Source organism: Euprymna scolopes, chromosome 39, assembly GCF_053919585.1.
Source record: "Euprymna scolopes isolate OS-2025 chromosome 39, ASM5391958v1, whole genome shotgun sequence".
NCBI lineage: Eukaryota > Metazoa > Mollusca > Cephalopoda > Sepiida > Sepiolidae > Euprymna > Euprymna scolopes.
Window position 1 is genome coordinate 31904913 of NC_136520.1, and position 18991 is coordinate 31923903.

The 18991-nt window shown below is 36.6% G+C and overlaps 1 protein-coding gene across 4 annotated transcripts in view; it reads left to right on the plus strand.

Moving 5' to 3' along the window:
- Positions 1–18991, plus strand: part of LOC145263716 (glycoprotein-N-acetylgalactosamine 3-beta-galactosyltransferase 1-like) — a 206877-nt gene that overhangs the window by 78494 nt on the left and 109392 nt on the right. The window lies entirely within an intron of this gene.

The window sequence follows — 18991 nt, forward strand, 5'->3', positions numbered from 1 at the left end:
ATATTATACTAGCAGTGTGGGGGCTGGCTTTGTCCAGTCGTAAAATACGCTTAAATATATTTTAATTTGTCCCGATTTCATATATATCATTAGTTGTGATTTCAAAAGTAAAAAGAAAAATGTATTTGGGTGCCATCAACTAGAATTGAAACTGAAAGTAAAACTGTAGCATTCAAAGCTGGTGACGTTACCACTGTACCAATGCGACACATGTATAAACTGATTAAAAGCAAACTAAGATGAATGTACAGAATGTATAACGACTTTTTTCAATTTTGACACTTTTTTGACCCTTTAAAAACTATTTTAACCGGTTGAAGACGATTAAAAGAATGACCCATAAAAATATCTGTGACTTTAAGTTTCAGAAGAGATAATTTGAAAATATGGAAACACACGCACACACATATAGCCTTTTATATATTAGATAAATAAAATTGCAAAATACAATTACAAATGTATAACATGAGACATTTCTTTATCTCACTGCTGATGCAATTCTCTATCTATATAAGAGCCAGGTAGGTCCAAGCATGGAATATGTGCCTACATTAAAGATGGCTTCCCGTGTGGCAGGGATATCTCCAGAGAAGACCCTAATTTACCTTATATGTGCTTCCAGGTTGCACTTGCTTACACCACCGCATTTATATTTGCCCTCTATCGTCCCCCACAACAGCAGAGTTACTGTCTTTTAAGAGTATATCAGAGAAAATTGACCACATCCTGTCTGCTCATCCCTCGGCTAACATTCACATTTGTGGTGACTTCAATGTCCATAATGTGGAATGGCTGACCCACTCAAATAAGACTGATGATGAGGGGAGGTTCATCATGATTTTGCCATTGCCTATTACCTCACTCAGATTGTTCGTGAGCCCACCCGTGTGCCCGATATTACCGGTCAGTACGCAAGCCTTCTAGACCTTTTTCTATCCACTTCCCTTGAGCTATGCTCATGTTCCGTTTTATATCCTCTGGGATCCTCTGACCACTGCGTCGTATCAGTTAAGATAAAAATGAAATATAATAAATCGACGTACATCTCCACCGTACTGTATACCGATACTCTATGGCGGACTGGGATAGCTTCCGTACATTTATATCTAATCTACCTCTCCATTCCATGTTTAAAAAGGATGTGTCCTCTATAGTATCAGACCTGACCGAATGGTTACTTGTAGGCATAGACCAATTCATACCATCCAAAAAATTCCAACAAAAACCTAACAGCCAGTCATGGATCTCCTCTGAATGTGCTGCTGCCATTGCGCACAGAAATCACTTTTTCCATAACTACCAACGTAATAGATGCACTGAAACTAAAGCAGCTTTTAGGACCGCCAGAAACCACTGTAAAAGAGTAATAAAAAATGCAAGAGAACTATATGCTCAATCTGTTAAATCCAAAGTAGCTGAGCAGCAGCTTGGTTCCCACCAGTTCTGGCAAATAGTAAATAGGATCCTGAACAGAAACGTGCGTTCTATCCCAACCATTATCAATGGACCAGAGGACATCTTGACAGCATCCGACAAGGCCAAACTATTTGCCAAGAACTTTGCGGCAAATTCTACCCTGTGCGACGAAGACCATTAACTCCCCGTATTCCCTCCTATAACAGACAACACGCTATGCAACATACAAATATCTGTGCGTGAGGTCGCCAAGCTAATCAAGAACCTTGACTCCAGTAAAGCAACTGGTCCTGATTATATAATTATAGTGTTAAAAAAATTACAACCAGAACTTTCCCCCATACTTACCAAACTGTTTAAGCGTTACCTTAAGGAGAAGTGCTTCCCAACACCCTGGAAAGCCTCCTCAGTATGCCCTGTATTTAAGAATTCAGGTGATAAGTCATCTCCCTCTCAGTACAGACCAATAAGTCTCCTCTGTGTCATGAATCCACAATAAATAGAGAAGTAGTCAACCACCTCAGCAGAAATAACCTTCTTTGCAACACGCAATATGGTTTCCGTTCTGCTAGATCTACAGCAGATGTGCTAATGGTTATATCTCATAGGATTAGCGAATCTCTCGACAAATGCTTCATTTCTAGGGCAATTCCTCTTGACATATCAAAGGCCTTCGATAAGGTTTGGCATAATGGCCTACTGTTATGGCGAGATGAGCAATTCACCGCCGGAACTTTTTATCGAAAGAACGTTATCACCAGTTGTGAGAGCTTTACCTGGGCGGGAACACTTAAAAACGTAACATGCTGTCTCTGTAAATATTCTCAATAAATTTCTCTATTTCTTTATTACTTCAGCACCTCTTTATCCATTTATTTCCCTGGTGGAATACCTTTCTTGAATATCCTTTTATTACGGCCACCCACCGCAGGATATATTACCACTACACAAGATTTCCAGCTACGGTATAACTGGAAATGTTTTCTTGATCATTAAATCATTTCTCTCTGATAGGCTCATAAGAGTAGTGGTTGATGGGCAGAAATCAGAGACCCACAGTATTAATGCTGGAGTTCTCTCGGGGGTCCATACTGGGCCCAACTCTCTTCCTGATCTACATCAATGATCTCCCAAAACACATACTTAAATCATTTGTTGACATCTATGCTGATGACACGACTATCTATGGCAATACATCAAAGGCCGTAAATGATGATGTTCTCTCTGATTCTCTCGCCTCTGATCTTGAGCGCGTGGTACAGTAGGGAAAGAGGTGGCTGGTTACCTTTAATGCATCTAAGACCAAGCTCCTATCTCTACATCATAAATGCTCTGATCCCCATCTGGCATCAATTGAAATGGATGACTCTCGTCTTGGGGAGGCTCCATGTTTTGACAAGCTTCTGGGTTTGACCTTTACTTCTGATCTTAAATGGAACACATACATCAAGTCTGTGGCCAAGGTCGCTGGGAAAATGGTGGGATCCTTCTACCGCTCCAGAAGATATCTCACTAATGATGCAATTCTCTATCTATATAAAAGCCAAGTACGTCCAAGGATGGATTACTGCTGCCACATCTGGGCAGGAGCTGCTAAAAACAGCCTATCCTGCCTTGACAGAGTGCAAAATAGACTTTGTGGTTTGGTGGGCGATGCCCTTTTCTCTTCCCTGCAACCTCTTTTCCACAGAAGAGATGTAGTGAGCCTGTCTTTGTTTTATCGTTATTTCCATGGCAAGTGCTCGTCTGAGCTCCATTCTCTAGTCCCCCCTCGCTAATCTTTTTCAAAAAACACCCGACTAGCTGAAACCACTGTCAATAATTTTCCCCACTCCTTATCTGTGCCTAAATCAAAACGTAGATTCCATGAACAAAGCTTCTTTCTTAGAACTGCACGCCTGTGGAACTCTGTTCCGTTTGCCTGTTTCCCTCCCGACTTTAACCTGGATGTCTTCAAGTCCAACACAAACAAATTCCTGATGAACCGCCCACTTAAGTAATGCCATTTTATCAATTCTCCAATACTATTACTACACTATCCCATTGATTACTGTACACACAATAACCCTTATCCCCGAGTGGCCATTGGGCCTTGATAAGTGGTGAACTCTATGTAAAAAAAAAAAATTAATACTACTGATCTAAGAACTCTCAGCCATTCTTTCAATGTAGTTATACCTCTCGAAGTCTCCTGTTCTCCACACATCTTCCTATACTGTCTAGATTTAATCTTGTATCCAAATATTTTTTATATTCACAAAATTACTTTTAAAACTTTTCCAATTTTCTTTTTTTTTTTTTTTTTGTCACTCTAAAATTCACTCCAAAAGTAGAGGTCGTCCAATAATTTGACAATTATATTTGATTGGAACCATGCACTACCAACGATGTAGAAAACTGATAATCTTAGTGAATGTTACCAATGTCTCTGTCCGTCTACGTCACTCATTTTAAGTTAGGAAGTTAAGTTTAATAAGTAAATAATTAAAATAACACTAGTAACTCTTTTTTCTAGTAATTTCTCTCCAAATAAAACCTTGAACATAGTCTCAACAAACGTCTCCATTGCATTTTTCCTGTGTGGGAAGTTTTATTCATCTTAGTCAAACTGACCATCACTAATAAGTTCAGTCATCATGATAATGCAATTGCAATTTGGAATCCCCTCTGATACATTCGGACAGAATTTAAAAAAAAAAAAAGAGGCATTACTCTTGGAACAACAATATCAAAATGCTACATACAGATTGAAAAAAGAAAAATTTTTAAAATTTATAAAATTAAGACAAGCTGCATGGAACACCTTTCCCAAAAACAAATTGTTTGTAAATCAACCCATAAAACAAAAACGTGATAATCGATTAAAGAGAAAAACATGGTAATGTTTACTAGTGCTGAGACAAATAATCGGAATTGGAAAAAAAGTCTTTACAGTTTCAATGTAAACAAGTTCTTGTTGAACCGTGCCCTTAAATCAAATTCTACCCAACTTACCCCATTAACGATTACTACGCTACCATTACATTCATCGTCAACCAATAGACGAAACAGCACCTTATATAACGCGGTAAGAAAAATAGCGCCAAACAAGGCGATAAAAGACCAGGATGTAGGTTTATTGATTCTGTAATTAAACTATTACACAATCTCCAAATCCTCAACAAGCTCACATAAAAAACAGAAGCTCTGGTTCAATACAGAATGTAAAGAAGCCATCAAAAAACGAATTAAAAGCAAAAAAAAAAAAAAATGTTTGAAACACACTCTACCACAATCTAGCAAATATTGACAAATCTGCGCGAACGCATGGCGCATTATTAAAAACCAAAAGGGAAACCTTAAAACAATATATCTCCAGGATAAACACCTACACGCTAATAAAGTATTGGACATGATGAAGAAAGTGAATAAAAAAATTACAATTAAAAAAAAAAAAAAAAAAAAAAAAAAAAATTAAGAAAAATGTACATAAAGGGAGGATATTGCCAACCTGTTGACAAAAGAATTTGAAATCTATCTCCGTATGATGCCAATTTAAAAAATTTTGGGGCCATTTCTGGGAGGCTTTCTTTCAAGAACAATTAGAAATGTGTTCCTCGTTCTTGTACTGTGTTAATTGCAATGTAAGTCACATCACAAAGTGCAGATATCATACCAAAGTAGATTCATGATATGTTTAGATAAAGTCAAAGGGGCATCCAGTATATATTAAAAAAAGTAGAACCCCATTATATATTCTCCAACCTATCATCTATATTAATAAAAATTATGACACTAGTAACCTATGAACTCTCATCCATTCTTTCAATGTGGTTATACCATCAAAGTCTCCTGTTCTGCACATATTTCCCTATACAAGGTGGAACGATATGTGTTGCCGTAAAAAGACAACACTACAGATTTATTTTTAAATTTTTATTGAAAATAGTCAATTTAGGTAATTTGATTATGTAGTAGAGCTGACATCTATTTAATGTAGCTGCCTTCAGCCTCAATTGCCACCTCAATATGGATCCAAAACTGGGAACATGCCTTTTCCACAAGCACTGGAAGGAGCTTAGCAAATACTCGGTAGATGGCAGTGATCAAGCTAGCTTTGGTGTTGTGGGAAGTCATGTTGGTGATTTTCTCGACATATGAACAAACTTAGTAGTCCAGCAGGTTGAGGGAGGAGGGAGGAGGGAGGCTAGTGAGAAAAGGGTACAAAGTCATAGTACTCCTTCTGAAGCCAAACCTGGATCTTTTTGGACTTGTGGGCCAGCGCCAGGTCCTGCTGCCACACTCAGCTCTATCAGCAGCCACCTGATTGCACCAGGGATCACCACACTCTTCAGTACATCCAGGTACACTTTGGTGTTGACTTTCAAGCCGACTTTGAAGATGTGAGGTGGCATGATGTGGCCCTCCCTTGAAACTATATTAAAGCCCATAACCATGGCCGGAAACTTAGTTTTCATCACCCTGTCTCTGTTATTCATGTAATCCAGCGATGCATTTTGAGGGTGCTGGCAATGATCCTGTTGTCATAACGTGGGTCGATAGAGAGCTGGAGTTGTACAGCGAGGCATCGCCGATCTTGCTCGTTGAACATTGTGTCACTTTCAGACATGATAGAAGGCTCCTATCGCTCTTGGAATTTGTACACAACTGGCCAATTAGTAGATGGTCTGCAACAAAAGAAAACCAGTTTTCATCAAACGGAAATGGAATCATGTTATCTTTTCTAGAGTAACAATTTTATTATTCCACCCTGTATATTTAAAAATTCACATTAGACAATAGAAAAAATTACAAATCTAATAGGCATCGTACTATTGGCCAAGCTCTAACCTCTGTCCTTTCATTGCAATATTGCGTCCCTGTGCTTGTTTTACAAGCATATGCTCTGATGAACTGTTAGCACTTGTGGCTCCTCAATGTACATACTCCCGACTAACCCAACAAACAGTAAGATCTCACTCCTTTACTGTTGATGTCCATAGATGCCAGAAAGCCTTCCACTTTATTAGTTTCTTCCTTTAGACTGCTACACTTTGGAATTCCCTCCCTGTTTCCTGCTTCTCTGACTGTACTAGCCTGCAGAAATTTGGATGTAACATGGACAGATATTTTGCTGTTCAACTCCCTACATAGTGCCCCTGTAATTGTAATCCTTTAACGTCCAAGTGGCAATATGCCTTGTTTGGGGGTGAGCAACAATAACAAAAATTTTTTAAATCAAAATCCCATGATACAGCAACAAAACCAGACGATATACAGTACACATTTTTGAAACTGTTACCAGCAACACCTAAAAATACTGCTAGAAATTTTTTTAATCAGATATGGTATACAGGCAGCTCTCCAGAAACATGACAGGAAATCATAATCCTACCGATATCAAAAATAGGAAAAGATACATCAATTCCAATAAATTATCAACCTATTTCACTAACAAGCTGTCTACATGAGACAACGAAGAAAATGGTGAGGGAAAGATTAAAGTGCTATATACAGAAATATCGAAGTACTCGACTGAGCTTCAATTTATGCCCCCACCTTGCAAAAATCTACAACCACTGTGAACAATTTCCCCCACTCTTTGTCTGTGCCTAAATCTAAATGCAAATTCCATGAACAAAGTTTTTCTTAGGACTGTTCACCTGTAAAATTCTATACTGCAGTGCTGCTTTCCAGCTGACTACGTGGTCGTTTTCAAGTCTAATGTAAACAAGTTTTTAAACTCCTTAAATAATCAAATTATACCTCATTTCCATCACTACTGATCATTATACTGTTGTTTTACTGACCACTTTACTCATTAACCCTTATATTCAATGACCTTCAAACCTTAATAAGTGGTATCTCCCTTGTAAACAAAAAAAATGGCTTCCAACAAAAACTGAAGTACCATTGATTAACTAGTTTGACTTGAAACTAATATCAGATGCCTTTATATGTAGTCATTGTTATTAGTGTTGGGACGATAATCGGTATCGGAATCTGAAAAATTTTTGCTTATTTTCCGATGATAAAAATGATTCTTTTAATTTTTGGCCCCCTGACAAAAGGAGGGTCGACCTATAAATTCACCCTTGTCCATTTGCCCGTTCTCTGTCCGCATTTTTCTCAATAACTACGCCTTGGAATTTTTGAAATTTTGCACAAATATTAAACATACGAGTAAAAAAAGTAGAACTGATTTTCTAGTAAAGCTCCGGTTGGCCCCCTCCAAGCTTAGGGATGCCTTTCGGGTTAAAATGGCTACAATTGACACTTTTGTGCTTTTTAAAAAAATTGATGCCTTGGATTCTTAAAACTTTTTGAAAAGTTGTAACTGATTTCTATATAATTTTGTTTGTCTATACTTTGCAATAACTCTTGGGGGGTGCTCTAGGGGCTCTTTTAGAGTTAATAAAAACACTTCATTTTTGGGACTATTTTACCATATTTGTCCAAAATTTTCTGTGTATGTCTATCTAGCAGATTTGCATAGTGCTGAATTCAAATTAAAATATGTTAAGGCCTTGAGGACATTTGTGGCTAAAGGGGTGGAGGCAAATGATGGACTTGGTCATTTCTTTTTTTTTTTTCATGGTGCAGAACTTAAATTTACATATGTTAAAATCTAAAACTGCACCGTTTGTTCATTTTCACCAGGATTTGATGTCCCTTGGGGGCTAAATGGGCAGAAGAGGGGGGATGCTGAACTTAGTCATTTTTTTTTATGCCTCGTTCACTGTGCACTCACGGGGGACCATGCATGCTTCACTTGTTTTTTATTTATTTTTTTTTTTTCGTTTTAGAAAATTCTTTCACTGCTGGCAGTAATAATAAAATATTTATTAATTAAAACTTCCAATAAAACTAAAATCTATAGATCACCCCCTCACAAGTGTTTTTACATTTTAGGAAAATATATGCACATTTAACATGTTTTCATGGTAATCAGGACAAAATACCCATTTTATAGCTAACTGTTTAGAAATTTATAAAGAATGAGAATTGGTAATTGTGCCTGATTCGGGGGGAAAAATATTGGAATCGTCTCATCATTAATTGTTATTGCAGTTTTTTGTTTGTTTTTTACCTTAAAGACCTATGGCACCACATGAAAGCATCTATAATATAAATTTCACTTGCTTGTTTAAATGTATGTTTGTATGTCTGCCTAAAACTTTTGACAGGCGACAAATTTTCACAAGATCAGTATAGTTTTGAAGCTCGATCCTTTGAACAACAAATATTGAAAAATTGGCTAAAAACATTTATTCCTTCATTCTCGACAGGGCACTTTTCTACGGAGAGGGGCTTTTTTCGCCGATATTTTCGAAAGTCATCCCCTCTTTTCGATTGACCAGCCTTAATTTAAACCTTCGCCACTTCCGGTTTGCCGATGGATGCAACGGCAAAGACGTCACTTTTTTTTTTTTTTCCACATTCTTTTCCTCCTTTGCGGTACGGGTTCGAGCTTGCCTACCTACTTCCACTTTTATTTTATTTTTTTTGCTCAACATGCACCTCCAAACACCCGGGCAACGCCGGGCACCCAGGCTAGTGGAATTATAAAAGACATAGAATGGTGCAAATGTCACTTTACCATTTTAAAATGAATATTTTTTTAATAAAGTAATTTTGTGTGGGCGATCTCAAAATACAATTGTGAATTATTTACAATTATTACCCAGTCATGGCTGACAGAACGAAGGTGTGCTACATCATGAATAAGGATTCCTTTCAAATTCAATGCAGATTTGAGTTTGATAGAAAGACTCGAGGTCGACAGAAAGATTCCCGAGTTTGACAAGATGCACCTAAAGAAGGTCGAAGATTACATTAAGCAAAACATTGTGCAAATAACACTCGAGATAAAACAGCAGTCCGAAGAATCCAAATACAAAATTCATTTTAATTTGCGTGACATTTTTCATACATAAATCACAATAAAATTCTAATCTTTAAATTATATAGTAAAAAAAGATTTAATAAAGGACACTCATTTACAAAAAAATATTTCAAAATGAAGTGACTTATACGCCACCCTATACAACACAGACTTAAAAGTTAGACTAACCACTTTTATACAAAACTTTCTCTGAAATCCTTTTTTCTGAGTTTGTAATGGATTAATGGTGTTTAAATTTGACAAATTTTTATAATAAAAATAGTGTTTCAAATGTGGATAATCCTGCATTTGAGAAATCATTATTTGTGTATGACTTTTCCTTTGTTTGATCACCTGCACACATATCAAATGCAAAAAGATGTAAAACTGCATTTAATAAAAATTTGAAAAATAGGCAAACCTAAATGGATTCAGATTTTACAAAAAAAATTAAACAATATTCATACATTTTCTATAATATAAAGGGAAAAAATCTGTTTCAATACATGTATGTATCGCAAAAACTTTCGACAGAGGCGACGGATTTTCATGAGATCATATCATTTTGAAGCTCGACCCTTCGGACGACAAATATTGAAAAATTGTCCAAAAGTATTAATTCCTTCACTCTCAACTGGGCACTTTTCTACAGGGAGGGATAGCAAAAAATCGTTCCTTCATGACAATTCAGTCAAACACACATACGCAAAAAAAAAAATTCTTTCTTGAATTAGTTTAAATATAAAAAAAAAAAACTAATTTCGATCACACGGCCATAGGCCAGTTGTTATAGTAGCAATGTCCTTATCTCAAGATTTCACGTTCAAGTCGAGATATCAGATATATTTCTTTCGATTTTTAAAGTTTTAATATTGAAACAAGGTTATTCATGCCATATTTCGTTAGCTTTTTTTTTTTTTTTTTTTTAAATTTTTCCATCACGTTTGCTGTTTTCTTTGTTTTTGTTTTTCCGACTTTTGTTTTTTTAAGAAGTTTTAACATCGTTCGCTTATTTATTTTGCATCATGTTCGCTTTTTTTTTAATATAATATTTAAACAGGGTTATTATGTTCGCTTATTCTTTATTTTCCATTTTGTCTTGATTTACCAGGCACACACACACACCTCGCCACACCCGGGTAACGCCAGCTCCCCCGCTAGTTTTTTTAATAAAAGAAAGCTAAATCATGAACCGCAATTTAAATAATACCGATATACCAACATTTCAACAAATCAAATAAATAGCAACACACCAACAGTTTAAGAAACTAATTATTTATGGCTTAATTTATTCTCGATAGCAAAATGAATTTCAAGGCTCGAATAGAATATTTAAAATAAAAATGCATTAAAAGCTTAAATCTTAAAAAAAAAAAAAAAAAAAAAAAATCGAAAACTGGGAGCTGATTGTAAAACGAGGCTACACTTATATGGAGCATTAATCAGATCAAAATTATATTATGGCAGATAACTAATCGGAATCGGGAATCAGAAAAATCTGAACAGTTCCAATGTAAACAAGTTCTTGTTGAACTGTCCCCCCAAAATAATCAAATTCTACCCAATTTGCACCATTTAACGATTACTACAATACCACTGTACATTCATTAACGCTTATCCTTGAGTGGTATTTGGGCCTTGATAAATGGTGACTTAAAAGGTTTGGAATATCGAAAAAAAAAAAAATAGTGCCTATTTTCCGATGCCAGAAACGATTTTTTTAATTGCTTCAATTTATGATGGTAATAATTATAGAATGATAAATAATTTATTGATTTTTCATAAAGTGATTTTGATAAAGTGATAAATATTTATTGATTTTAAACTACCAGTAAAATCAAAATCTATAAATTACTCCTCACGAGTGTATTTTTACGTTTGCAAAAATATATGCATATATTATATTGCTTCCTGCTATATAATCAGGGAATTGGTGGTGGGGGGTGAGAAACTACAACTCTATAACCAGGTATTTAGAGATGTTAAAAGAATTGGAATCCGTCATTTAGAACAGAATCTGTAATTGCATCGCAATTGGTAAAAATATTGGAATCGTCTCATCAGTAATGTATACAGGTCGGGCGCAATATTGGAGGGGAAACCTAGGTGTAACCATCGCAATGAAGGACCAACAATAAAACATTAATCAAGTGCAAATAAATATGCATATACAATGTGTTACAAAAAGTAGCAAATATAAAAACATCTATTTCTTTATTTGCGGACTGTTATCCTCATCTTCATAGTTGTTGTTTCATGACGTTTCGGCCAACCATTCCTCTGACATTTGTCAGGTAGATCATAACTGAGGATAACAGCCCGCAAATAAATAAAATAAATATACAAATTACTCATCTCAAAGGATTCCAATAATAAAATAATATGAAAACATCATTTGAAGATATAAAAATATTCATCCGTCAGAACGTCCGTCGGGATGATGGATCACATGCACTGAATTGTAAAGCAAAGGTTGAGCAATCCCTACCCACTCCTCTCCTGAGTCGACACTGATAAGTCCTGGATGACTGGAAACGATGTCGAAATAAGCAATGCACATACAGCACCTTGTTTTCCAAAATGGTCACCCATTTTATTACTGATCAAGCTCACCGATGCTTAGCTTCAGTGATCTAACAGGAACTGGTCTCAACGTGATTATGCCGTATACAACTGAAAATATAGGTTCTTAAGTTTCTTGAAAGCACAAGCGTGCTTAAAAAAAATGAAGTATAAACAAAATGTGACAAGAAAAAAATACCAATTAACTTGAATTAGAAATGTTAATTATCTTGTCACTAAGCCGAAATTTTTTGATCTCTTCAAAAAATCCATCCAAATAATATCTCCCCCTCCCCCACATAAAAAAGCATACCAAAATCTAAAAATCAAAGGAAACGATCGTCATGAATAGTCTAATCCTACAGCTAAAAAACAAATTCGGCTTCCAAAAAAGAAAGATTATAAAAACTGTCGCAAAAAAAAAAAAAAAAATCTCTTGATGTGAGATGACCTTGTAATTGTTGAAAGGCCAAACGCCAACAAAGACTTTGTTAAATTTATTGATATGAAAGTATAAAGTATTATCTGATTTGGAGAAGGTCATTTTCAGGAATATGTACTTTTACAGTATCCATTCAGAGACAAAACGCTAGTTGTACGTCCAGTTAAGTCTAAAACTACTAATTAAAGACCCATCAAGTTCATATATTCTTGATCGGCGTTGCCCTGGGTGTATATCTAAAATTTAGAAAAAAAATATTTTAAGATCAACTGATTTTTTTTTTCTGTAGTTTCTATGTAATTATGGCCCTGGACAATGTCGGATAACCCGTATCATTATATTACATGGGTTGATATACTTCAACAGAAAACGAAACCTTTATAGGCATATGCACTATAGCCATACATGGATTGTTTACTTTGCCTATAAATCGTTATTTTATAACGACTTCTCTATCATTTAATAAGTTTCTTTTCACATGTCTTATTCATAACCATATATTGTAATGATGTCAATACGATCTGTTGCAGTCTGTTTTAATTCGAGAAGGGTAAGCAGAAGGAGGTAGTTGCGTTTGATTGAAGAGATAGTCTTGTTAAAATAAGATATTTATAGTGCTTAGATCATATTTGTGGGTTGAAGCTTACGCCTAAGATTTATATGCAAAGACTAACAGAAATGCACGGTTCTTTCACCATTTCTCTTTCCCATTGGCTCCCTCTCTCTTCTGCATTGGCTCCCTCTCTTTCCCATTGGCTCCCTCTCTTTCTCATTGGCTCCCTCTCTCTTCTGCATTGGCTTTGTCTGTGTCTCTGTCCGGTCGTAAAATACGCTTAAATATATTTTAATTTATACAGATTTCGCATTTGCTAATAGTCAATTCTCGATTGTAACCAATATATAGTAGTAATTTCAAAAGTTAAAAAAATAATGACTTTGAGTGCCATCATCTAGAATCGAAACCAAAACCTAGCTCTGCAGCATTATTCGTTATCATCTGAGCTAAATACATACTCATAAAACCTTTAAAAAATAACATTGTTAAAGGTATAAATGTATATTTGCGCATGTGTAGAAGGAACACATTTAGTCGATTTATGCCTGCAAAGTTCGATTTTTTTTTTAATTTGACTCTTTAGCAGCTATTTTTACCGGCTAAAACCAAATCAAATTTGCTATATATCTAGTTTCAAGCATGTAGACCAAAAACTGACATTAGTTGGGATTGTTCTGTCAACAGACAAGATCACTTATATACAAGGTGGAACAATAAAGTTGTTGTCCTAAAGAAAAAAAAGTATACCTTTATTTTAAAGCTTTTATTTGAAAAAAAATCAATTCACGTAACTTGATTATGTAATGGAGCTGACATCTATTTAATGTAGCTGCCTTCAGCTTCAATAACTGGCTCAATACAGGTCCGGAACTGGGAATATGCCCTTTCCACAAGCACCAGCAGGAGCTCAGCGAATACTCGGCAGATGGTGGTGTCATGTTGATGTTCTCAACGTATGATCAAACAAAGTAGTCCAGCAGGTTCAGGTTGGAGGAGGAGGGGGAGGCCCAGTAAGAGAAGGGTACAAGGTCGTAGCGCTCTTAAAGCCAAACCTGGGTCTCTTTGGACTTGTGGGCCTGCGCCGAATCCTGCTGCCACACCCAGAGTCTGCCAATGATTGCCCTAGGGGATCACCACACTCTTGAGCACATCCAGGTACACTTTGCGGCCCTGTCGGTGGGGCATTAGAATACACCGACTGTTCCCCTGCAGAGGGTAAAAGTCCCTCAATGGGGGTCCTGGATATGACCTTAAACTATATCCAGTGGTGAGGCTCTAGCTTGCGGGCTTTGGGGAGTGTGGAGCCACCCTTTAATTACCATTGCTCCCAGGTCCACTCTGACCCGGAGTGGTAGTACCTGTTAGGGTTCCAACTATGGGTTAAATAGAAACCGACTTGAAAACAACAAATATATTCTATTAAAAAATTTTTGGATTCGGCATTAAATAACCTGGAAAGGGTTGATATGCCATAAAACAACCAACCAACCAACCAGGTACACTTTGGTGCTGACTTTCAAGCCGACTTCGAAGATGTGAGGTGGCATGATGTGACCCCCACTTGAAACCACACCAAAGACCATAACCATGGCCAGAAACTTTTTCATCATCCTGTTATTTGTGGCAATCCAGCGATGCATTTTTAGGGTGCTGGCAATGGTCCTGTTGTCATAACTTGGGTTAGTAGAGAGCATGAGTTGTACAGCAGCGCATCTCCGATCTCGCTCGTTGAACATTGTGTCACTTTCAAACATGATAGAAGACTCCTATCACTCGTGGGATTTGTACAGAACTGGCCAACTAGTAGATAGTCTGCAAAAAAAAAACAAAAAAAAAACAGGTTTTTATCAAACGGAAATGGAATCGTCTTTTTTAGGGTTACAATTTTATCGTTCCATACTTGCACTTACTGTCTCGATGTTCTGAATCTATTTTGAGACGGATATTTTAAGATGATATATATATATATTATATATTAATGTGCGTTCCTTATAGAAAGAAAGCTTAGATAATCTAGATTTTAATTAAATGTCAACCTTGCGTATAAGACGCTAATCCAGAGTTTCCCAACATTTCAGTCAAACCTTTCTATTATATTATGAGGGCGAAAGGAGTAAGAAAAAGAATATGGTTTTATGAGCAGTAGAGAAGGACACAGTGTTCTTTATTAAAGTCCTAGCAACGTCGCATCTAACTGCTCATTGATCACCATTTTGTAGGTGGGGCTTGTTTAATTACTAAAAAGAAAGAAGAAAAAAAGGCGAACGATATTACTTGATATTTGCTTTCCCCCTACGCTTCCATATTAATAAAACGCACAGAAACGGATATTGCATCATCGCAACAATAAAACAAAAGCATGATTTCTGTAGGCGGCCAACACTTTGTAAATAAAAAAAAATAAATAAAACTTGAAGCAAATTAAGGTGAGGTAACAAAAAAAAAACAACAATAAAAACTATGCAATTTTGTTTGAAATTTAATCTGAGAAATTGCCATGAGAAGAAGACTAAAAGGAAATGCATGGAGACATTGGATTGCATGTGGACAGGGGAAGTCTGCGCACAAGAAGGCATTTGGGTTAAGTTATTTTGACTTTTAAGAATGTATTCACGCATCATTATAGAGGTTTCTGTGCGTCCAGTTGTATATTCGTCGGTCTGTCATCTGTGAATTTGAAATTAAATTTTAATCACTAAATATTCTACCCCTCCCTTTCTCTTCTCTCTCGTTCTTTGTGGGTCGTTTTAGTATATCTCCTCTCCTAATAATATTTTGACTGCAGAAATTTCCCTTTGGACCGAAGTATCGTAGGTTTGCAATAGCAAATGCCACATACTAATTCATTACGTCTAGGCTATTAACCACTATCTTATGTAATTTCCGAACACAATTTTAGACACATTAAGTCGTTATAATATAATGCTACATTATATCCTAGGAGCAACACCATCACAATCGCATCATCTATAGAGGAAGGAGTCCCTATTTTTCTCCATAATTATTTAATACTTCCACTGCTACCAGTTGATACCAGAACCAATTCTACACTTTCCTACGATACTTTCATTGCACCCATTATAACTGGTTATTAGCTACATACACATATACATAATCTTTAAATTTTCCGATTCAAATATAAATTCTCCCTTCGCAAAATCCGTCTATTCTGATTGGCTAAGACCTAACATTTCTATTATACCAGAAGCCACTTCTTCATGCATAAGCGAACACTACAGAAATTTTCCAATATGGCGTCGCACTCTACATTAGGCAATCATGCTAAAAATGAATACACCATAATAATCGCTCAAAAACAGAAAATTATATGCTGGGTAGCCTTACTTATCTATGCACAAAGTGCCTACTCGCCACTACCCCCTCCTCAAAAAGCCTGAAAAAGAAAAAACATTTACGGATACCATTATTTATTTTTCAATTTTGGAGTGGCTTTTCAACTCTTACACGATGCTATATTTTGCTTTGTTTTAGTTTTTGGAACGTTTTTTTTTAATATTTTATTTTTAAATTTAGTATTATTGTGGACGATTTTAATTGCTTGTATATTTTCAAACGATTACTTAGGCTTCAATCATGTTACTTATCCTTTCAACCACTTACAAATAAGTTAACACCCCAATATTTTATGCAGGTAGGTTTTAAACTAAATTATATTGTCTATATTTGTTTTCTTACCAATTATACTTTCTGTCGAGTATTTTGTTTAATTCTTTTTCAGGCTCTTTATCGACACTGCACAGACATCGTTTTTTTTTTTTGTTTTGTTAGGTAAATTTTTACCTTGGCTCCACCTCCATAATTTTCTTTAAAATGACGACTTTTATAGGTTTACAACTATGCTGAATAAAACAATCTATAATTATAAAACTCAAATGACCTGGTAACGAGTGTTGTAACCTACATCCGGTTTACAAATTCCGATTGCGCATGCATACATAAACATAAACCCATAACATCGTAAACAAATAAACACAAATCGCTACTTTTGCAAACTTTGACCTGCACACTGAAATATTAACGTTATTATTTAGAAATTATTATTTATCATGTGAAGGGTGGGGATGTTTTGCAATTATTCTATATTACAACTATACTGTCACAATTTTCTTACAAATAAATCAACTTTGACTCGTTGACAACCATAAGAACAATTTACAACGGCGATTTACCCACCCTTTTTTTTTTTAATTCTCCATTTTTAATACACCTTTCTTAAAAAACATTCATACATTTTCTTCTACACTACCAACATAAATAACCCCGAAAATGTTTTTTAATTTGCGTTACAAATAATCGACACGACAATAAAACATTGTTTTACTGTGTACGTTTTCAGCGTCCCAATTGTTTTTATTTTCACGTTTAAATTAAGATATATCAAAATTTGAATTTAACTTTAAGTATTATGGCATTTCTTCAATGCACATGTACCTATAAGTATGGCAAACAATTTATAATTCAATGGCTGTAAGTTTTTTTTTGTTTATTTAAAAAAAAACAAAAAAAACAGAACGACTCATAGAAATCTATATTCTTTTTTGATTTTAATATACTTTCATACAAATGTTTCTGTTATGCCACAAAAAAAACTTTTCTTTGCGTTACAAATGTCATGCTCATACATTAATTCCATAGCTAATATAACATACTGACTAAACGGGTCACGGGTAGTCTAGTATCATTTAAATTTGGCAGAGACAACTAGTTTTTGAGATATGAAGACCTGTATTATGCACTGTAATTAAGTGGCTGCCAGATTTTTACGCATGCGCGATAAACAAATTTACTTCTCTCCTACCGACACTGCCACCCCACAATTTTTTTTTTTTTTTTTTATGATATTTGCGGTTGAGTATGCTGACAACGATTATCAAGGTCAACATGGCGAGGTTGGGGCTGTCTATTCCGAAAGCCATTCTTAACATGGCAAGGTTGGGGGTGGCTACTGATTAACGAGTCCTGCTAGTTGATAATAATAAAGTATGCTTTGATTTAATTCCCTTCAGAAAATAACTTATGTGGGTAAAAGTTATTAGAAAATGTCCGCCAAACAAAAATAAGTTTTAGAAGAAAAAAAAATAGTTATAAGAGAAAAGCAAAAAAAAATGAAAATAAATATACTTGCAATTTATTTTATTTTCTTCCCTCCTCTATCCTATATCCCCCATCTCTTTCTCTCTCTCTCCCCCCCCATCTCTTTCTCTCTCTCTCCCCCCATCCTTTCTCTCTCTCTCTCCCCCCATCCTTTCTCTCTCTCTCCCCCCATCCTTTCTCTCTCTCTCCCCCCATCCTTTCTCTCTCTCTCTCCCCCCATCCTTTCTCTCTCTCTCCCCCCATCCTTTCTCTCTCTCTCCCCCATCCTTTCTCTCTCTCTCCCCCATCCTTTCTCTCTCTCTCCCCATCCTTTCTCTCTCTCTCCCCCATCCTTTCTCTCTCTCTCCCCCATCCTTTCTCTCTCTCTCCCCCATCCTTTCTCTCTCTCTCCCCCATCCTTTCTCTCTCTCTCCCCCATCCTTTCTCTCTCTCTCCCCCATCCTTTCTCTCTCTCTCCCCATCCTTTCTCTCTCTCTCCCCCATCCTTTCTCTCTCTCTCCCCCATCCTTTCTCTCTCTCTCCCCCATCCTTTCTCTCTCTCTCCCCCACCCTTTCTCTCTCTCTCCCCCATCCTTTCTCTCTCTCTCCCCCATCCTTTCTCTCTCTCTCCCCCATCCTTTCTCTCTCTCTCCCCCATCCTTTCTCTCTCTCTCCCCCATCCTTTCTCTCTCTCTCCCCCATCCTTTCTCTCTCTCTCCCCCCATCCTTTCTCTCTCTCTCCCCCCCCATCCTTTCTCTCTCTCTCCCCCCCCATCCTTTCTCTCTCTCTCTCTCCCCCCCATCCTTTCTCTCTCTCTCCCCCCCATCCTTTCTCTCTCTCTCTCCCCCCCCCATCCTTTCTCTCTCTCCCCCCCATCCTTTCTCTCTCTCTCTCCCCCATCCTTTCTCTCTCTCTCTCCCCCATCCTTTCTCTCTCTCTCTCCCCCATCCTTTCTCTCTCTCTCTCCCCCATCCTTTCTCTCTCTCTCTCCCCCATCCTTTCTCTCTCTCTCTCCCCCATCCTTTCTCTCTCTCTCTCCCCCATCCTTTCTCTCTC